The sequence below is a fragment of the Pinus tabuliformis genome, chromosome Q, assembly GCF_031772625.1.
Source record: "Pinus tabuliformis cultivar Carrire ecotype Pingquan chromosome Q, CPIR1, whole genome shotgun sequence".
Taxonomy (NCBI): Eukaryota; Viridiplantae; Streptophyta; class Pinopsida; order Pinales; family Pinaceae; genus Pinus; species Pinus tabuliformis.
The window spans coordinates 622171371-622190050 of record NC_142296.1 but is presented as its reverse complement, the minus strand read 5'-3'; positions in this window follow the sequence as shown (position 1 = coordinate 622190050).

Sequence of the window (18680 nt, the reverse complement as noted above, 5' to 3'; positions counted from 1 at the left end):
TGCTGCTACAAGAAGGAAGAAAGGAATAAATTGTGCTAAAAACCAAAATGGGAGTGCCTAAGAGAGACCTAATCAAAACAGAGAACTCCAAAGCCCATTAGATAATAATCTAGGCCAAAAAAGAGAAGAAGAATGCAACAAAAGGCAAGAAGGCATTCACCATCAAAATAGAACTCAAACTGCAGTGATGAAAAGATGGTTTCCAAGGGGTCTCTAATCTATTCCTAGCTTTTATCCAAGGTCTAAAAGATGTTATATAAAGGGGAGAAAGGAATGGAAAAGCCAATCCAAAATGGCATTGAGGGGCATGGAAGTCAATTTGAGGTCGTACCCTAGGCTCAAACTATCATTTCTGCTCAAAACAGATTTAAACAATTTTAAACAGTCTACTACAGGGTTTCCTGTAGTTACTACAGGAATTATAGGATGTCTTACTTTACTACCAGATCTCAACTAAGGGCATTTTTAGGGTTCTAGAGGCGTCCAAATGGTGGAAAAAGGTAGCAGGATATTGGAAAAGGATGTGGAAGGCCTTGCCAAACCAAAAAATCTCAAAGAACCCACCTTGCATAAGGGGAAAAAGGAAGGAATGTACAAATTAGGGAGGTCACTAGCACCATGAATGAGGCACAATAAAATCACTAAGTTGCTCAGAGGGTGAGCAGCACTTTCAGCAGGGGGTATGATGGGCCTCTAAATTAGACATAAATTAAGGCACATACGAAAATCATTCAACAAATTAAACCTCTCCTTTTGCATTAGATAATGTATTTTTAACTTTAATATGTTCATTAGGAAGGTTTATGGATAATTGCATATTTGTGCCTAATATTATTTATTTTTGTGGAATATTGTGAGAATATTGGGAAAATTAAGGAGATTTGGAGGAGGAGATAATTTAGGGACTTTCTCCCTACTATAGGAGGATCAATATTGAATAATAAATCAACAAGATATTCTGAAATTACTGCACAAATTCCGAAGCTCTAATGATTGAGAAAATCTACTAACGTGTTCCTTGTCATTTAATGCAGATTCCTAGTATTGGGAACTAGATCCTCTAATTAATGGATTTTAGAGGGGAAAGCTTCCTCCTTTCATGGGAAATGCTTCCTAATGTTTTTCTATAAGTACCAAGTCACATTTTCCTATAGGGGTTTATTTTTATTAGTCTTCTGGTGGAGAGAACTCGTATTTTTGCAACTCCACTTTCATTTCTTGCAGGGATGTAATTGTATTGATGGAAATAATGAAGATTGGTGCCATGTTCAGCTTCCAAATCTTGGTCTCCTTTGTAGGACTCTAATTTTCCTTAGGCTTGGCCATCCCAGAAGCCTCAGAGCTCTTTTGTATCATTTACGTTTCTTCTTTTCACTCCTTATTCACATGCATCTCTTGTTCTTTCCTTTTTTCTATTTTTGCATTTAGTATTAATGATTTCTTGTTGTAGGATTGGGTTAAATGGTTGAAGTAATTTATTTTTTAGGGTCACAAACATCGTTTCATAATTGGAACAACTTTGGAAGGTCATAGTAATCATTGAACTACTTGGATTAGTTTTCTTATTCCCAAATCTCGATTTCTAGAAGTCCCTTGTGGCAAATAACAATAATTTTCTGCTATTTTTTAGAGAATGCTAACGAGCTTCAATCAAGTTGATTCCACTTGCATTAGATCAAAAAGTAACTCTAGTTAATAACATAATTTAACCCATTGCACACTTGATTAGGTTAGGCTTCTGATAGATTTACTAGCTCAATAGCTCTCGAATTTCTATATTTTTAGACTAGTAATTTTCTTCTATTTTTTAGCATGGGTTAATAGAGGTATTTTTGAGTGACTCCACTTGGATTGGATACCTAATAAATCCTAGTAAATAAAAAAATTTGTCCCATCCAATTTGGATTTGATTTGTTGGCCATTTGGTGAATTATAACTTCCTTTAGTAAAGCTGTAACATCATGTAGTTTCTTGTAGTACTCTTCCAGTCTGTATATACTTGCCCAAATTTTCTCAAAAAGATTGGTTTTGGTCCCTCAGGGTTGAATCATGAACCCTAGGCTATAAATAAATGGTTGAGGAAGAATAAATACCAATTAGGGCCTTCCTTTTTACAATGTATATTAGGCCTATTTATTTGAATTCATGCTCTTAGGATTTAAATGACAATTGTCTTTCATGCTTATGATTAATTTCTTTTCCAAAGTAAAATTTCCATTTATGAATTAGTTTAGGATTGATTTCCTTATATTCACTCCATTACATCATGAAATCAAAGGAAGGACACATTGTATGTTTCACATATAGTTCTGATACCTCTTAAGTTTGTATGAACCCTAGGTTGATAATTAAATTTGGTAGCCTTGGGAGTTGCCGCATTCTTGTTGCAATACCAAGCCTCATCAGGTGGTGATGTCTTCTTAGGGGATGATAGGAAGGCTATAATCATGATTAATGGAAAAGTCAGTTGAAGTTGCAAGGTGGAAGGATTAGAACACTTCTCGGTGTTCTGCATATTCCTACATTGGCTAGAAATTTGATTTCTGTAAGCAGCTTGGATGATGTAGGTGTAAAAATAGAGTTCAAGAAGGATACCTGCAAGATGGTTTGGGGAGCATTCGTATTTATGTAGGGGTTTGGATTGGAACTCTATACAAGATTTAGAGTAACACTATTATTGATGGGTGCTACAATTATGTGGTTCCTGAAAGTGGAGCAGAAAATCTAATGGTCTATAGAGAAAAGACCATGCTATTGCGTCAAAGGCTTGAACACATTAGAGAGAAGGGCATTTGAATACTTCATGGTAATTGTATGGTATAAGGTATTTATAATTTTTGTTTGGATTTTGATTTCTATGAAAATTGTGTATATGGGAAGCAGAATCGGGTGAGTTTCCCCTCCAGTGCTAAGAGGGCGAAACAAATAGTAGAGTATGTGCATAGTGATGTGTTTGGACCTATGTCGGTTCCATCACTAGGTATGTTTTTGTACTATGTATCATTTATAGATGACTTCTAAAGGAATACATGGATATATTTCCTCAAAAATAAATCTGAAGTCTTTAACAGGTTTAAAGTATTGAAGACTCTGGTGGAAAACTAGACAGAGAAGAAGATAAAGGTGTTGAGGATAGATAACAGTGGAGAGTTGTGCAAGAAGGAATTTGAAGAGTTCTCTAAGAAGCGTGGTATAGCACAACAAAAGAATACTCCATACATACCTCAGAAAAATGGAGTTGTAGAAAGAATGAATAGGATGTTGATGGAAAATGAAAGAAGCATGCTTAGTGGTGCCAGGTTAGGACAGGAATTATGGGCAGAGGCGATGGAAACTGCATGTTACCTGGTCAACATATCAACTTCATTAGCGTTCAAGGATAAGACTCCATAATAGGTATGGATTGGTACGAAACCCTTTCTTTCACATCTGAGGATATTTGGATGTGATGCATATGTACATGTTCCAAAGGAGAAAAGAACCAAGTTGGATAGTAAATATGAAAGGTGCATCTTTATTGGGTATATGGATGGTCTAAAAGGTTATAATATTTGGAACCCAAAAACAAGGAAGGTTGTGTACATCTGTGATGTGGTGTTTAGAGAGGTGAAAGATGCTATTAAAATGAAGTACTAGGAAAGGAACCTAAGAAGATAGAGTTTGAGCTAAAGGAGGAGTAATCAAACTCTACAATAGAAGAGGAATCAAAAGATGAAGAGCCACAAACTCCAGCTGTCAGAATATTAGTTTCAGAAAGAAGGTAGCCAGAAAGGTATAGTCCAACTATTTTTTGTTCAAATTTTTCTTTATCTCTTACGGATAATGATCCCAGAATTGTCAGGGAAGCGATTCAGAGGATGGAAAACTATGGAAAGAGGCGATGGTTGATGAAATGGCATCTTTGCACCAAAATGAGGCTTGGGATCTGGTGGAGTTGTCAGCTGGAAGGAAACCCATTGGCAGCAAATGGGTGTTTAAGAAGAAGAAGAATGCAAAAGGCAAGGTGGAGAAATACAAAGCTCAGTTGGTAGAAAAAAGTTATTTTGAGGTGCTGATAATAACTTTTGGTGATATTTTTTCTCCTGTTGCCAAGGTAGCTTCTATTATATCACTTTTATCTGTTGTTGTTGCTTTTTATTTTTGGGTATAATGGATGGATGTGAAGACAACATTTATTCACAGGGATCTAGAAGAAGAGAGCTACATGAAGAAACTTGAAGGCTTTACGATGAAGGGTAAGAAAGAACTGGTATGCAGGTTAAAAAAGTCTCTGTATGGGTTAAAATGGTCACCAAGGATGTGGTATCAGAAATTTGATACATATATACGGGGACTTGGCTTCACCAAAAGAAAAGTAGATCATTGTGTGTGTTTTAAATTAATTGGTGACCGTGTTATTTATTTGGTCTTGTATGTGGATGATATGTTGTTGATTGGAAATAACAAAGAAATTATCCAGGAATTTAAGACCCAATTTTCCTCCAAATTCGACATGAAAGATCTTAGTGCTGCAAACTATATTTTGGGCATGGAAATTAAAAGAGATCAGGCAAAGAGGAAGATCTAGTTAAACGAGAGGAAGTATGTCGAGACAATACTGCATAGGTTTAATATGAAGGATAATAAACTAATGAAGGTTCCTATTGCTATAGGTGTAAAGTTACATGTTGAACAGTGTCCCAAGACACAAGACGAGGAATAGGACATGTCCCATGTTCCATATGCAAATGCAGTCGGTAGGCTGATGTATGCAATGGTTTGTACTAGACCAGACATTACACATGTAATGGGAGTATTGAGCAGGTTTATGTCAAAACTAGGGAAGGAGCATTGGAAAGTAGTGAAGCGGGTTTTCGAGTATTTTTGTAGAAATATTGATTATGGTTTGTGCTACCACGGAAGACCATGATTGGATAGATTTTTGGATATCCGTAGAATTGTTGATGCATACTGGACTAGAGATCTGGATTAGAGAAGATCTACAAGTGGGTATGTATTTAACTTATTTGGAGGTGCAATCAGTTGGATGAGAAAGAGAAAGTCTATAGTGGCACTTTAAACTACAAAGACAACATACATGGCAGCCACTCATGCAAGCAAGGAAGTAGTTTGGTTGCAGAGATTGTGTTCAAGTATGGGGTTGGTACAACAAGCTATAAGTATAGACTGTGATAGCCAAAGTGAAATTTTCTTAGCAAAGAACCCTGCTTATCATTTAAAGACAAAGCGCATTGATGTTCAATATCACTTTGTGAGGGATATGGTTGAGGAAAAAAAGGTGTTGTTAGCAAAGCTGGACACTTTGAAGAATGTTGTAGATGCATTGACGAAGTCTGTGAGCATTGAGAAGTTTTCTTAGTGTAGAGAAACAATAGGCATTGAAGGGATGGACCAATGACTAAGCTCTCATATGGCTCGCCATGGAAAGAAAACAACGAGTGGGAGAATGTTGGATATGTGTTATATTCTTTCCACGACTAGCCCCACATACGGGGGGGTTATAGGGGGGTCGGGAGCCCCCGCTGTTCGTTGTGCCAGGTGCATCAGGGGAATCACAGGGGGGATAGAAGCCCCCCTTGTTGGGGGGTTTGAGGGAGGTGTGTTATCGGGAAAAGTGTCTACTTAGAACTGCTCTATCCCACTAAGGTGTGACAGCTACCTTAGAAACAAACAGAGAAAACTACTTTTGTATTCTTCTTTATGAACTATAAACAAAGAGAAATAGGATGAACCAACTTGTGTCTTGCGCTAGTCCTTTGATCCAATCTCTTTCCTCTTTGACAGCTTCTAGCTACTTGCTCCCTTACTTGTCCAGCTTGACCAAGTACCTGTAAGATCACGGAAGAAGGAAACTATACAAAGACATGGTTTTATATTCATAACTAACTTAGGATCAGATTTAAGTTAACCATACAAATGTAACAAGCATCAATGAAACACAAGCATGGAGAAGAAACCCAAATAGTTTTATTGATATACAAGAAGATCCAGGAGGAGTTACAACCGATCATTCCTGACCCAGCATCAACCTCCCAGCAAAGAAGTCCCTTTTTCAACCCCAACAAAGCATAGATCACCCAATTCTCTGATATGTATCTCAAAACCAACAACAATTCCTTACAATGTGCAAAATTCCAGCCTCTGGATCTCTGGGATGAGGGATCCATATATAGATGTATGCAAGGAGGATGAGTCAGCTCATGAATTGATTAGTGGCTTCTCTCTGTCAGTTCTTGCTTCCACTTGGAGACTGAAAGCCTCTTACTCATCCTTGGTCGAATTCAGTGAGGCAAGTGTCACTGGAGAAGATTCTGGAAGCTTCCATTGTCTCTCCACCTCGTGGAATGACTCTGCCACTTGTCATTTCCCGCTCAACGCACCCTGGTAGTGCATTTAGGTGCATTGCAATGCACCTAGCTAGTGGAATTGGGTGCTATACAACGCACTTGGCTAGTGGAGCAGCTGAAATGATCCTGATTTGACTTATTCTGAGCAGTTTCTGGTGGAGAACTTCTCGGAGAAGCTGTAATTTGTTGACCTTGTTCCTTTAGGAGTTAGAACAACACTTTTAGGGACTTAGGAGCCCTTGGTTTATGGACATTTCATGCTTAGAGCTGTAAGGCACAAAAATGTCTATAACAGTTGCCCCCTAAAGTATGAGGCCGCTTATCAGGTGAAATGCTTTATTAGGAGGATCCGAAGTTCTTTAAATGCTGGGAGGAGACCTGTAATAAGATACAATACAATACATTATCTTCATACTATTTTCATGATCTAGCTGAGGTGGGCATTCCCATGCTCAGCTTTATAAATTCATTTTCATGTACATAGGACAGACAATCGTCTGATGGTAGACTGATGATTCTGATAGAGCCATCATCCTTTTGGTAGGATGATTATCTGTGTTGTAATGTTGTACATTTGAATGTCTTTATTTCCCTAAATATATATCGCAGCCCGGATGGATGAAACTAGATCCGGGGTCTTCAATCTCGTCCGATGTTCACTCAAAGTACAAGTCGATCCATGTGAGAAATGTTTTGAAGTCGAACATGGAAAGACATCGCTTGATTACCAGTCAATGATGTAAACCGTTAACAAGCGCGAGAGGAATCACCGATAATGATAATGATCCTCAAGGTACTGCAGTACAATTCACATGGTGTGAATAAAGGACTTGGCGTCGAACACCACGCAAAATCTTTCGGTCAAAGGTCATTGATGTAAACCTGTCGCCGGAAGTGAGAAACTTGCCATTGAGGCATGCAAGCTTCAAAGTACTGAATGGGGTGTTCCTAGACCAACTTCCTGGATAATGAGCTAATGTCGACAAGAAGTGATCCGTCATAGGAGGGCCTTAATGAATCCCACATCAATGACACGGAACGGAGCAAATTATTTTGATGGAGGTGAAAACGATCTGATGATATATGGTTCAGGGTGGCGGTCATGAAAGAATGGAGTATAATGTATGGTAGTGGGTGGGACACAGGTGACTTCTCTGGATGACTTCTCTTGAACATGTCGGCGACACTTATGTGATGGATTGGTAGCATTAACCCCAAATGTGGATGGTATGGCGAGACCATGGCGATGTGACCGGTGAATGAAACAACCCAACCTGACTTGGACACGAAGTGGAAGTGTCATGTTCAAGAGCGACTTGCTACCAATAAAGATTCTTTGAGTTTTCTTCCCAATTTTTCCCCAGTCATTGCTGACCAGTACCTCTTTATTTTTGTCAAGCTTGAGGAGGATAACATATGCTTGTTCTATAATTTTCCCTTCGGGCAAACCCATCGCTATGTTTTAACGAGCCTAGCGATAGTGAAACTCATTCTCGTCTAAAGACAAGTTTGTCGCTATTATCCTTTTTAACGAGTTTAACGACAAAGATAACTCGGTCCTTTTCATTTTTAGAGAGTCTGAAAAGGTACGTAAAGGTAACTCCAAAATTCCTTTTTCGTCATCTAATCCCTTAAGTCCGAAAATGTATAAAACAATACAGAAGGGATGAATTTTCGATAGCTTTAACGAGCCGAACAAAACAAGCGCTCGATCTTTTTGTGCAATAATCCCTCAGGTCCAAAAGATTAAAATCTAGAGGAGGGATAGCACTTCCCGTCGCTTTAACGAGCTGGAAGTCCAGAACTCGGCAATATTTTCATATTTTATGAGTCAGAAAAGAGCTTAAAGAAGACTTGCCTTTTGAGGAACGAGTGATAAAATGGGTAGCAGCTGATTCCAGGTAAGGTTTGGAATTTTCCAATCATGGCAGTGTCACAAGGATGGCTAGTGAAATCACTCTTCGCAGCTATTCCTCAAAATGGGTAAACAAACAAATGGAGGTGAATGATCGGCCAATGAAAAAGTGGAGGTGACGGTGCAAACACGACCAAGGCTTTAATGGCTGAAGTACTACATTCACGGTGGTTATTTACCGGGGAATAGTTCATTTTTTAACGAGCTTAAATGCGGGTGGAAACATTTTCTCAGTCCGGGTTTATTCTTTAATGAGCTTGAACCTCGCGGTAAACACTGCTCGATGGCGGGTTTATTTTTTAACGAGCTTGAACCCTACAGTAACACTGCTCGTGATAAGTTTGCATGCCCCCAGCATAATAACGCAAATCGAGGTGCATGCCCCCCAAGCTTCATTGCATTCATCTCGGTGGTTGGAATGAAGGTTTACCTTTGAGATTTGGAAAGGGGATTTGTTTCATTTTTTTTTAATGAGGTTGACACAGATAAGAACCATCCTCGGACTCCTTGTTTCATTTTTTAACGAGGTCGACACGAGATAAGAACCGTCCTCGGAATCCAAATCCATTAGATATAGAAGATTTCATATTACACTGTGGCCATTTCCGCCAGATTACTCGGAGGCAGTAGGGAAAAAGTACCCATTAAGGCAAGGTCTTTTAGGAGACCTACTCCGTTATTTTGGAGTGAATGATTGCTTCCATGGATCATTGGAATGCTTCCCGTAACTTGTGAACTGTTGGGGAGAAATGTTTCTTGGTCGACGATTGTAATTCCTCCTTGGAAGGGAAATGCAATCTTCCTGAAGTAGGTCGACACAACTGTGGCCATGGCATATATCAAGGGCCTACCCAGTAGGATGTTGTAATCAAGGTTTCCATCGATTACTTCAACATCAATTTCTACTGTTTTACCCCCCAGTTCAACTTGCAAGTTACTTAAAATCCTGTATGGAGTGTATGATCATCCATCAAATGCTTTTAACATTGTTGACAATCGCGACAAGGGTGGTGACCCTAAATTTTTCCATCAACTCATTGACATAATACATGTGGATGCCCCCTCATCAATAATTGTTCGTTGAACAGTTTTGTTGAGGGCTTTCACTTGAATAAGGAAAGCTAGTTGAGCTGGTAACTGAGGGAATATCCTTTATGATCATAGGCCACAAGATTGTAATCCATTGGGTTAATCCCACCTATTGCTGATAATAAAGCTTGCTCTTGGGAGAGGCAATTTTGCGGTACCTCAAGTGTCGACATAGCGGACGACGATTGGGCCAGGTCCTCTATTATATTATAATTCTGTGTTAGTTTTGCACGAGGATTAAATGGCGATTTGTGTACTACTCCCTTTGGCGACTTTATCATTTATTCAGGAATGATGGGTGGCACAACTTCGGTCAAAGTTCTTGTCGAACTACTAGGTTGTTCATTAGCCTTGTTATTCGACAGATGTGGATTCCCATAATCTTTATACCTTGTCAAAGCATCATTTTGCTGCTTTGATATAGACAACATAAGCACTTGGGATCGGGAAGCATTATGATTAGAAACCAGCTTGGTTCCCAGGTTTGGAAACGGATTGGTCAACATTGCTGAGGTTTTTGAACTCTTAAAGAGTTTCTTAACTTCAGCTTTATGTGGAAAATCTCTCGTCCAATGATCCTCATCGCATATATGACACCCTGCAGCGGGGTTTCCTTTGCCCATAAGGGTTTGCAGAAGGTTTTCCAGGAGATGACTCATCCTGCTTCTTTTTTCTCCCTTTCTTTTTCTTCTTGCCCCCTGGTTGATTCAGTTGTTTGCCCTTGTCGGTTGACACGACATTTACTTCCAAGGCAAGAAGTTTCTCATTTTCATTTTGACTAGAAATTTTACGGGCCTTTTTAGATGTATCCTTTGTCGATTTCGTGTCTGTTGCGCCAATCACGCCATCGCTGGCATGAGAGTCATTGTTTGATTTAGGAGGAGGAGGAACTGAGACTTCCGGTCTAGGGGCATCAGGTATTTTATCGTAGAGTGTGTCGGACTGAGTGTAAATCAAGTCCAAATATTGTGCACGAGTGATAACTTGCTCTTCTGTGACGACTCCCCCTTTTGCCACATCTTTCGTGATGGAAGGTAGTAATGACTTGATAAACCATTCAGCTAAGAGCTGATCGGGAACATACGTTTTTACCATTCTACAACGATGTCGCCGCTCACGTATATGATCAGATATGTGAGTGGCCGTCGTCTGTTTGAAGTTGGTAAGGAGTTCTGTTTTTGTTTCGTACCTTATTGGTAATTGAAAATGGGTTAAAAAGGTTGTGGCTAGGGTACTGAATTTGTCAAACGAAGCTCTAGGTAATTCAATATACCATTTTGCTGCCGGACCAGTTAACGTCCTCTGGAAAAGGCGAAGCCTAATCGAATCATCATTTAGGGTGTTTGATGAACACCACAGATGAAATTTCATCACATGATTCGATGGGTCTTCACCCGGATTTCCATTAAATTTAGGAATATCTGGCAGAAGTTTATGCGGAATCGCTGGCCACCAAGGGGCATAAGCAATTGGATCATTCGTCAGCCGGTTTAGATCTGGTAATTCTAGAGTTGCTACAAAGGGCAACTGTTGATTCATGTTAGGAAAAGCATACCCAGGATAAGATGGAATCGCCTGAGCAGTGGGTCTTTGCATACCAGCATGATGTATTTGATGATGGCAGCTTTGACAGGGTTGATGGGCATAACCATTATAGTATGGTTGTTGATAACCGCTTTGGAAATGCAGTTGCCCATTACTTACAAAGACTTGTTGCTCAGGTCCTTGATATGATTGCTGGAATTGCGGTTGTTGAGATTGAACTAGCCCTGGTTGTTGGACCATTTGCTGTTGTCCAATACTGGATGATCGACCAAGATGAGGAGTCATAGTACTTGTTTGAGACTGAGTCGCTCCAGATAAGGAGTCACTAACCCGAGGTTGTGATTGAGTCGTTGAGACAAGAGGCCGTTGTACTACAACCTGAGAGATTTGGGGTTGACATAAAACAGGTAGCGCTTGTACTTGCGATGCAGTCACCATAGCAGGTATAGTGGGAATATCCGACACAGGGTGGACTGGTTGCATTGAATATACAACCCTTGGTTGTTGAGGCAGTATTGGTACCCAACCACTGGATGTAATTCCAGTTTGACCTGAACTTTGTTGTAAACTCCCATATGGTTGTTCTCTGGGAGGGAACAATGAAAAGGCATACTGCCCTCCATATGGTGGCAATCCAGTACTTAAAGGGTAGATTGGCCTTTGAAGACACATTGGATCAATTTGTTGAGTTTCAACATAAGAAATACCAGATGGTAATCCGGATGAAGAAATAGGAACTAACAATGTCATCGAAGCAGTCCCTTATTGGACTCCGGCTTGTTGTTGATAACTTGCCGGGACAGATGGTATACCGGCGAACATCGTTGGAGTAGCACTAGGAGACTCAGCTGCTGCTGTGTCAGACGACATAGTCCTGGATGTCGATGGTTGTTCAGACATATCTAGTCTATCCAAAAGATTTCCTAGCGATTCTACAAGAACTTGCGATGAAGGGAGACTAACTTATAAGACCAACGAGGGAACAGTGATGTTATTCCGATTAAAATAAATTTTAGACGCTTTGACACAACTTGTTTTTTCAGTTTTTAAGAGTCGAGAAAAAACAAAAGATGACTCTAGTCTCCTTCGATTTTTAATGAGCCTGAAGTGACAAGTGCTAAGATGGACCTTTTCCGTTAAGGAGTCTGAAAAGGAACAAAAGGGACTGCTCTGGAGATCTAGGTAGAGGGAGTACCAAACCAATTGCAAAATTGCAGAATACTTTTTACGGTACGACAGTCAATCTTCCCGAATGCTATGTTCAGTGCATTGCGATCGATAGGGCGGTAGACACGGCTTCCTATGGATAAAGGATTTAAGCCTATAGGTGTCTCCCAATATATACTCGATGATACGTGGGAGCACAAGTCCGTACTGGCACTTATCGTCTCAAAGTGGAGGAATCACCCAACCATCAGTGAGGACAACGGTTACCAGGCTTTACGACGCCGGAATACGTCTCTAGCCTAGACCTCTAAATGTTGTGCGTTAAGTTCCAAAGCATTGTGAAGTTCATTGAATTTATTTTAAGTTGATATTTCTTATGAAGTTTGCCTTTTGGGATCACCACGAGATGTAGATGTAATTCCTAAAATGCAATCTAAAGATGATAAACAAACTTTTATCTCTTTTCAGCAATGAAAATCCTAGCTACTAGGGGAAAAGAAAGACACAATCTTTTCACAAAGAGCAAAGAGCACACTGTAAATGCACTTTCCTAAATCAAGCCAAACAGACTGTCAATATGCAAATGCACATGCATTTATTTTTTTTTCACTTTCTTAATATTGATGCCTAAAAAGAAAGTTGATGTACAAATCTGAATTTGCTTTCAAGTGACAAACACAAACAAGCTTCTTTTTGAAATCAAAAGGTAGAGATGATTACGACACTTTATGATTTTGAAATAAATACTCGTTTCGACACTAGAAAGTCACAAATTCAAACCAAAGGCAAAAGTACAAGCATAATCGATTATCAACAGCAAATAAACTTTCTCCTATGATCAAAATCGACACTTGCGACAGATCTAAATCATAGGACGACAATACGACTATTCTACTTTTGCAATGGAAAACTGTAAACAACGCAACAAACACATAAAAACATCTACAGTTTCTTTTGTACAACTGAGGCGGAATATCAGTAAGGAAAAGGGGTTTGAAACAATGAAATACTGATCACAGGCTGCAAAAATCAGAGACAAAACCATAAAAAATGAAGCAAAGAACCTCAGTTGCACAAGGCTAGGCTGATCAGCGCACCTGTTACACAGAGAAACTACATTGCAGCGCAGGTAGCCCTCTCGGGAAGTGCGTTGAAATGCAGAACCTCTTCACAGAGCCTGCATTGGGGCAGAAACGAGAATTCTATCCGGGTTCTGGGTCACGGTTTGGAGTTTAATCTATGGTTTTTGGCCGAGTAAAAGAAATTAGTAATGCACAATCAGAGGTAGATCTAAGGGGGGTCTAAGAGCTATCACAAGGGAAATCAGTTGGTCTATGAATCAGCTGTTCAGATCATAAAAAGATCCAGTGAATGGATTGAAGCAGCAAATGTCTACTTTGCATTTATTAATGGCAAATGTAGTTTGATTGCTACTTCTAAGTTTATGAAATAAACAACAAGAGAAACACAAACAAACTAACTAGACACGATCCCCAGTGGAGTCGCCATTTTGTTATCGGGAAAAGTGTCTATTTAGAACTGCTCTATCCCACTAAGGTGTGATAGCTACCTTAGAAACAAACAGAGAAAACTACTTTTGTATTCTTCTTTATGAACTATAAACAAAGAGAAATAGAATGAACCAACCTGTGTCTTGCGCTAGTCCTTTGATCCAATCTCTCTCCTCTTTGACAGCTTCCAGCTACTTGCTCCCTTACTTGTCCAGCTTCACCAAGTACCTGTAAGATCACGGAAGAAGGAAACTATACAAAGACATGGGTTTATATTCATAAATACCTTAGGATCAGATTTAAGTTAACCATACAAATGTAACAAGCATCAATGAAACACAAGCATGGAGAAGAAACTCAAATAGTTTTATTGATATACAAGAAGATCCAGGAGGAGTTACAACCAATGATTCCTGTCCCAACATCAACCTCACAGCAAAGAAGTCCCTTCTTCAACCCCAACAAAGCATAGATCACCCAATTCTCTGATATGTATCTCAAAACCAACAGCAATTCCTTACAATGTGCAAAATTCCAGCCTCTGGATCTCTGGGATGAGGGATCCATATATAGATGTATGCAAGGAGGATGAGTCAGCTCATGAATTGATTAGTGGCTTCTCTCTGTCAGTTCTTGCTTCCACTTGGAGACTGAAAGCCTCTAACTCATCCTTGGTCGAATTCAGTGAGGCAAGTGTCATTGGAGAAGATTCTGGAAGCTTCCATTGTCTCTCCACCTCGTGGAATGACTCTACCACTTGTCATTTCCCACTCAACGCACCCTGGTAGTGCATTTAGGTGCGTTGCAACACACCTAGCTAGTGGACTTGGGTGCTATGCAACGCACTTGGCTAGTGGAGCAGCTGAAATGATCCTGATTTGACTTATTCTGAGCAGTTTCTGGTGGAGAACTTCTGGGAGAAGCTGTAATTTGTTGACCTTGTTCCTTTAGGAGTTAGAACAACACTTTTAGGGACTTAGGAGCCCTTGGTTTATGGAAATTTCATGCTTAGAGCTGTAAGGCACAAAAATGTCTATAACAAGGTGGTAGTCCCCCTCTATAGGGCTTGGGGCAATGCCCCGAGGAAGTTTGTTTTGGACCCCATATTAGGTGGGTGGACCTACCTATGGTTTTGTGCATGGTTTTTGCACATGGTTTTGGGAATGATGGTTTTTTTCCCATGGTGTTTTGTAGATATGGTCAAGGAAAATATGATTATGTTCTAATACATGGTTAATGGATTAAGGTTTATGGATTCTTCGACATGTATATATAGTATTGTAACATTGGAAGGAATATAATGAAAAATCAATCTGGTAGTCCCGGTTTTGGGATGCAAGGAAAAATCTCTCTGTATATATGTTTTAAGTTTTATGATCTCACCATTGTTTATTTTCTTTTTTAGAATTTGTATGTGGGTAATTTTTGTACGGGATTAAAACCTATAGAATCCGCAGGTAGAGCTAGACAAAACAAAGGTCTGAATTTTGATTTAGAACTATGAGAAGCTCGCCCCATTCGTCAGCAACATACAGGATTCATATGCATGGTTGTATAAGAGTTTGGATGTCATGGTAAGAATGCACAGGATCTCGTCAATCGGTTCCCTCACCGAAGCTAAGCACAAGAACCAAGTCCAGCTAGAGATCGACAGGTACATGGAGCAGCTAAGGCGAGAGGCCACCAACGATGAATTGGAGCTAAGCACACAAAACATGTAGAAGTACATCGGTGGCCCTGTTATGGTCAATACCATGCTACACATGCTTCAGGATGAGTTGGACAAAGGTTACAAGACCATATACCCAGAAGCTATGGAGGCAAGAGTCCGCTATTAGAAAGACACCATCAAGCATTTTTGGGACATCATCGCACAATACCAAGCTTGGCATCAGTACATGACTAAGAAGCATCAAGTGGAGGTTTCCAAGTTGGTATTTCCCTAAACTTCTGTGTCATAGTGTTTTGTCTTGTTAGGATGTCTCTAGCCTATTTTGTCTCTCATGGGTACATGTGGAAAATGTATATTACTTGTAAATATGTTGTAAGTGAAATTCCAAGTATCATTAGTGGAATATGAACAATCACTATGTAATGTAATGAGTTATTTGTAAAGAAGTTGAAGAGTCATGAGGGTAGTCAAAGAGTCACAAAGGGGAATGTCAAGGGTCACCCCACCCTTTGTTATGGAAAGAACCTCATAACTCATAGAGTGGGATTTTGGGAGCCAAGATTTTGGCTACCCTTAGGCATAGAGAAGGCTTGGCAGTATTGTAACGAGCCTTTGGCTTCTCCACAATGTAGACATATAATACTTCTTTGGAGGAGCAGGTGTTATTGACTGTAATTTTCCACTATTGGGGCTAGTGGCTATCAAGGGTGTATGTATGGATGGAACTTTCACCTATAATAATAATAACAAAGCCAACACGCTTTCATGCATATGTTGTTATCGTAGTTGGACTTTTCTGGTTTCTTCAGTAATGAGTGCCATTTAACTTACACATTTTCTTATGAATTAATTTGTATGCAATTGTATGAATCTTGTTGAATGCGTGTTGTTGGATTAACCCATCACTTTAACTTGTGAACTATTCCACATCTTAGCCTGTGATGTCATTTTGCTAGTGTATTCCTTTCAATATGTGTACTATTATAGGCTTCTAAGGGGCACACTTCCTTTTCCCCTCAGTGTGTTAGAACCCCCATGCATCTCACTCTACTCGCTGTAAGGTCACACACATGTTTCCACCCACAGTAATCATACTTATCTTTGTGTGTTACCGCGGTCAGGTCACTACATTACCACCCACAGCTGGGACTCCTACTCCAAACAAACTGAGGTCTAGTTGGGACTTCTTACCGAGGAGATCCCCTCGAATTTTTCTAGGTCCAACACCATTAACATTTATGGCGCTAGAAAGAGGGCTAGATGACAACCTGAGCCCTTGATGTTTGTTTTAAATTTTTGCGCATCATTCATGACTTATATCTCAATCACAACCCTTTTCTCACATTCCTGATTTCGATGTATCATTTGATGTTATATATGACTTGTCCATATACAAATTTAATGGCAAAAATGAAACAATCCTATCAATTCATGCAATTTCCTTTTTGGACTTCTATGACAGGAATGATGTCCCATTGGATGACATCGCCTGTGGGTTGTTCACTTTCACATTCTAAGCGTGTGTCAAGAAATGGTGTCACACATTTCCCACAATATCTATACACTCTTTCGATCACATGTTCAAAGAATTATGCCATGCTTTCATTATTTATGACCGTAAAGCACTTCATCACAAAATTTTAAAATTGTGAAAAGCACCTAATGAATCACTTGAGCACTTTTATGACCGCTTTCTTTATTACTATTTTGAATTTCCAGAAGATGAAGTTGACTAGAAATTTCTATAAGGAAGATTTCAATATCTTGTTTACATCTATGAGAATCAACACAAGTTACAAACTTCTAACTCTCTCCCAACATACCTCGGTGTTGGAGGTGATACATTTGAGAAAGCTGAGGTTGTTGTCTCAACTGACCCTCTGTCCCCTTCTCATAAAAAATGTCTAGCTCTACAGGGAAATGTGGGAGAATTTGTGAACCCACATGTTGAACTATCACCATCTTCTCCTACCCCTCCCTATCTGGATATCTGTGTAGATTTGGACTGCAAGCCTGATGGTTGTCACGTGGTCTCATCTGCTCAGTCTCCGTCCACTTGAGTCCACATGTGATTTTCGCAAGGATCAAGTTTTGGACAAAGTTGGTGTTGAACAACCAACCTCAGCTATCATTTTTGATGAGTATGTGTGGGAATATGAACAAAAAGTTATGGTGAAGGATGACCTCCTTCTGTTTGCACCTCGTCCTCTTTATCCTGCCATCTTCTACGATTCAACCATTTATGATTCCTCTTATGAAAATCCATATTTGGATTTTTCCACTTCTGATCATTCATAGAACGCATAGGATGTTTGTCTTCCATTGATTGAGGAGAGGACAAAACTATCTTCTCAGATCGACTCAATATTTCATCTTTGATTTTTTGAAAACTCAGAGGGTGAAAATTCTTGTTTTTATCAACCTCTCCTTATGATTCGTCAGATCACGATGACATTGTTGTCCATCTTGAATTTTCTGATTGTGGCTGTCATGATCTTTTCAACCATTCATTTGATCATGTTTCTGATTTACCAATTGTTGATATTTCTAATCCATGGGCCTTTGGTGTTCCATCTTTTAATGAAGTGGAAACTCCTCAAGCTATCAAGGCACTTCAGCCCGAGATGATGGTTATGTCAAGTTCTCGTAGCCTTGAGGTCAGTTCCACTTCTGATTAGAAATATGTTGAATCTCCCCAGGCTCCTTATCACTCTCCTATTCACATTGAAAATCAATCCAATTCACAGTTTCCGCATCCTCCACCAGAATCACATGATCCTATCACTCGGCATTGAAGGAATCATACATAGAAACCATTGTTGTGATTTTTTTTTTTATTTCTTCATGTTTTCTTGTCTGTCAGGTTTGAAGGTGTGTACATTCTTATCATCCATGCGCAATGTGACAGGACAACACGATACGTCTGAAGAACGCCTTTCATGTGCTTTCAATATTTAACTTTTATGTGGATGTATCCAAATTTTGAATGATTTTGTTTGCATTTCTTTTTCTTTCTTGTGTGTTGGTATGATTGAATATATTTCTTGTCAATCATACTATCGCCCACATTTTTCAACCAATGCACCAATGGCTACATTGGAAATATCACTTCACGTGAGTTGGCCTATGCTCTACCTAGCTTAGGAGTAGGAGTAGTATTTTCTTTCTTGTTTTTTTTCTTACTTTATTTTTCTTTGTCTTACTCCTTTACTTTTCTTGTTTTCTTGTGCACCTGTAGGGTTACTTTCCACATGAAACCATGTTTGGCTTCTTGAGACAAGTAGGGTGAAACTCAAGAGGACTTGTACAACTAAAAACACTTGGTCATCTATCTATTCCCTCTATATATGAAGACCTTTCATTTCTTCTATTTGATGATACCTTGATGAAAAATACATTCCTTTCAGAGTGAGTCATCATGAAACCACATTGCT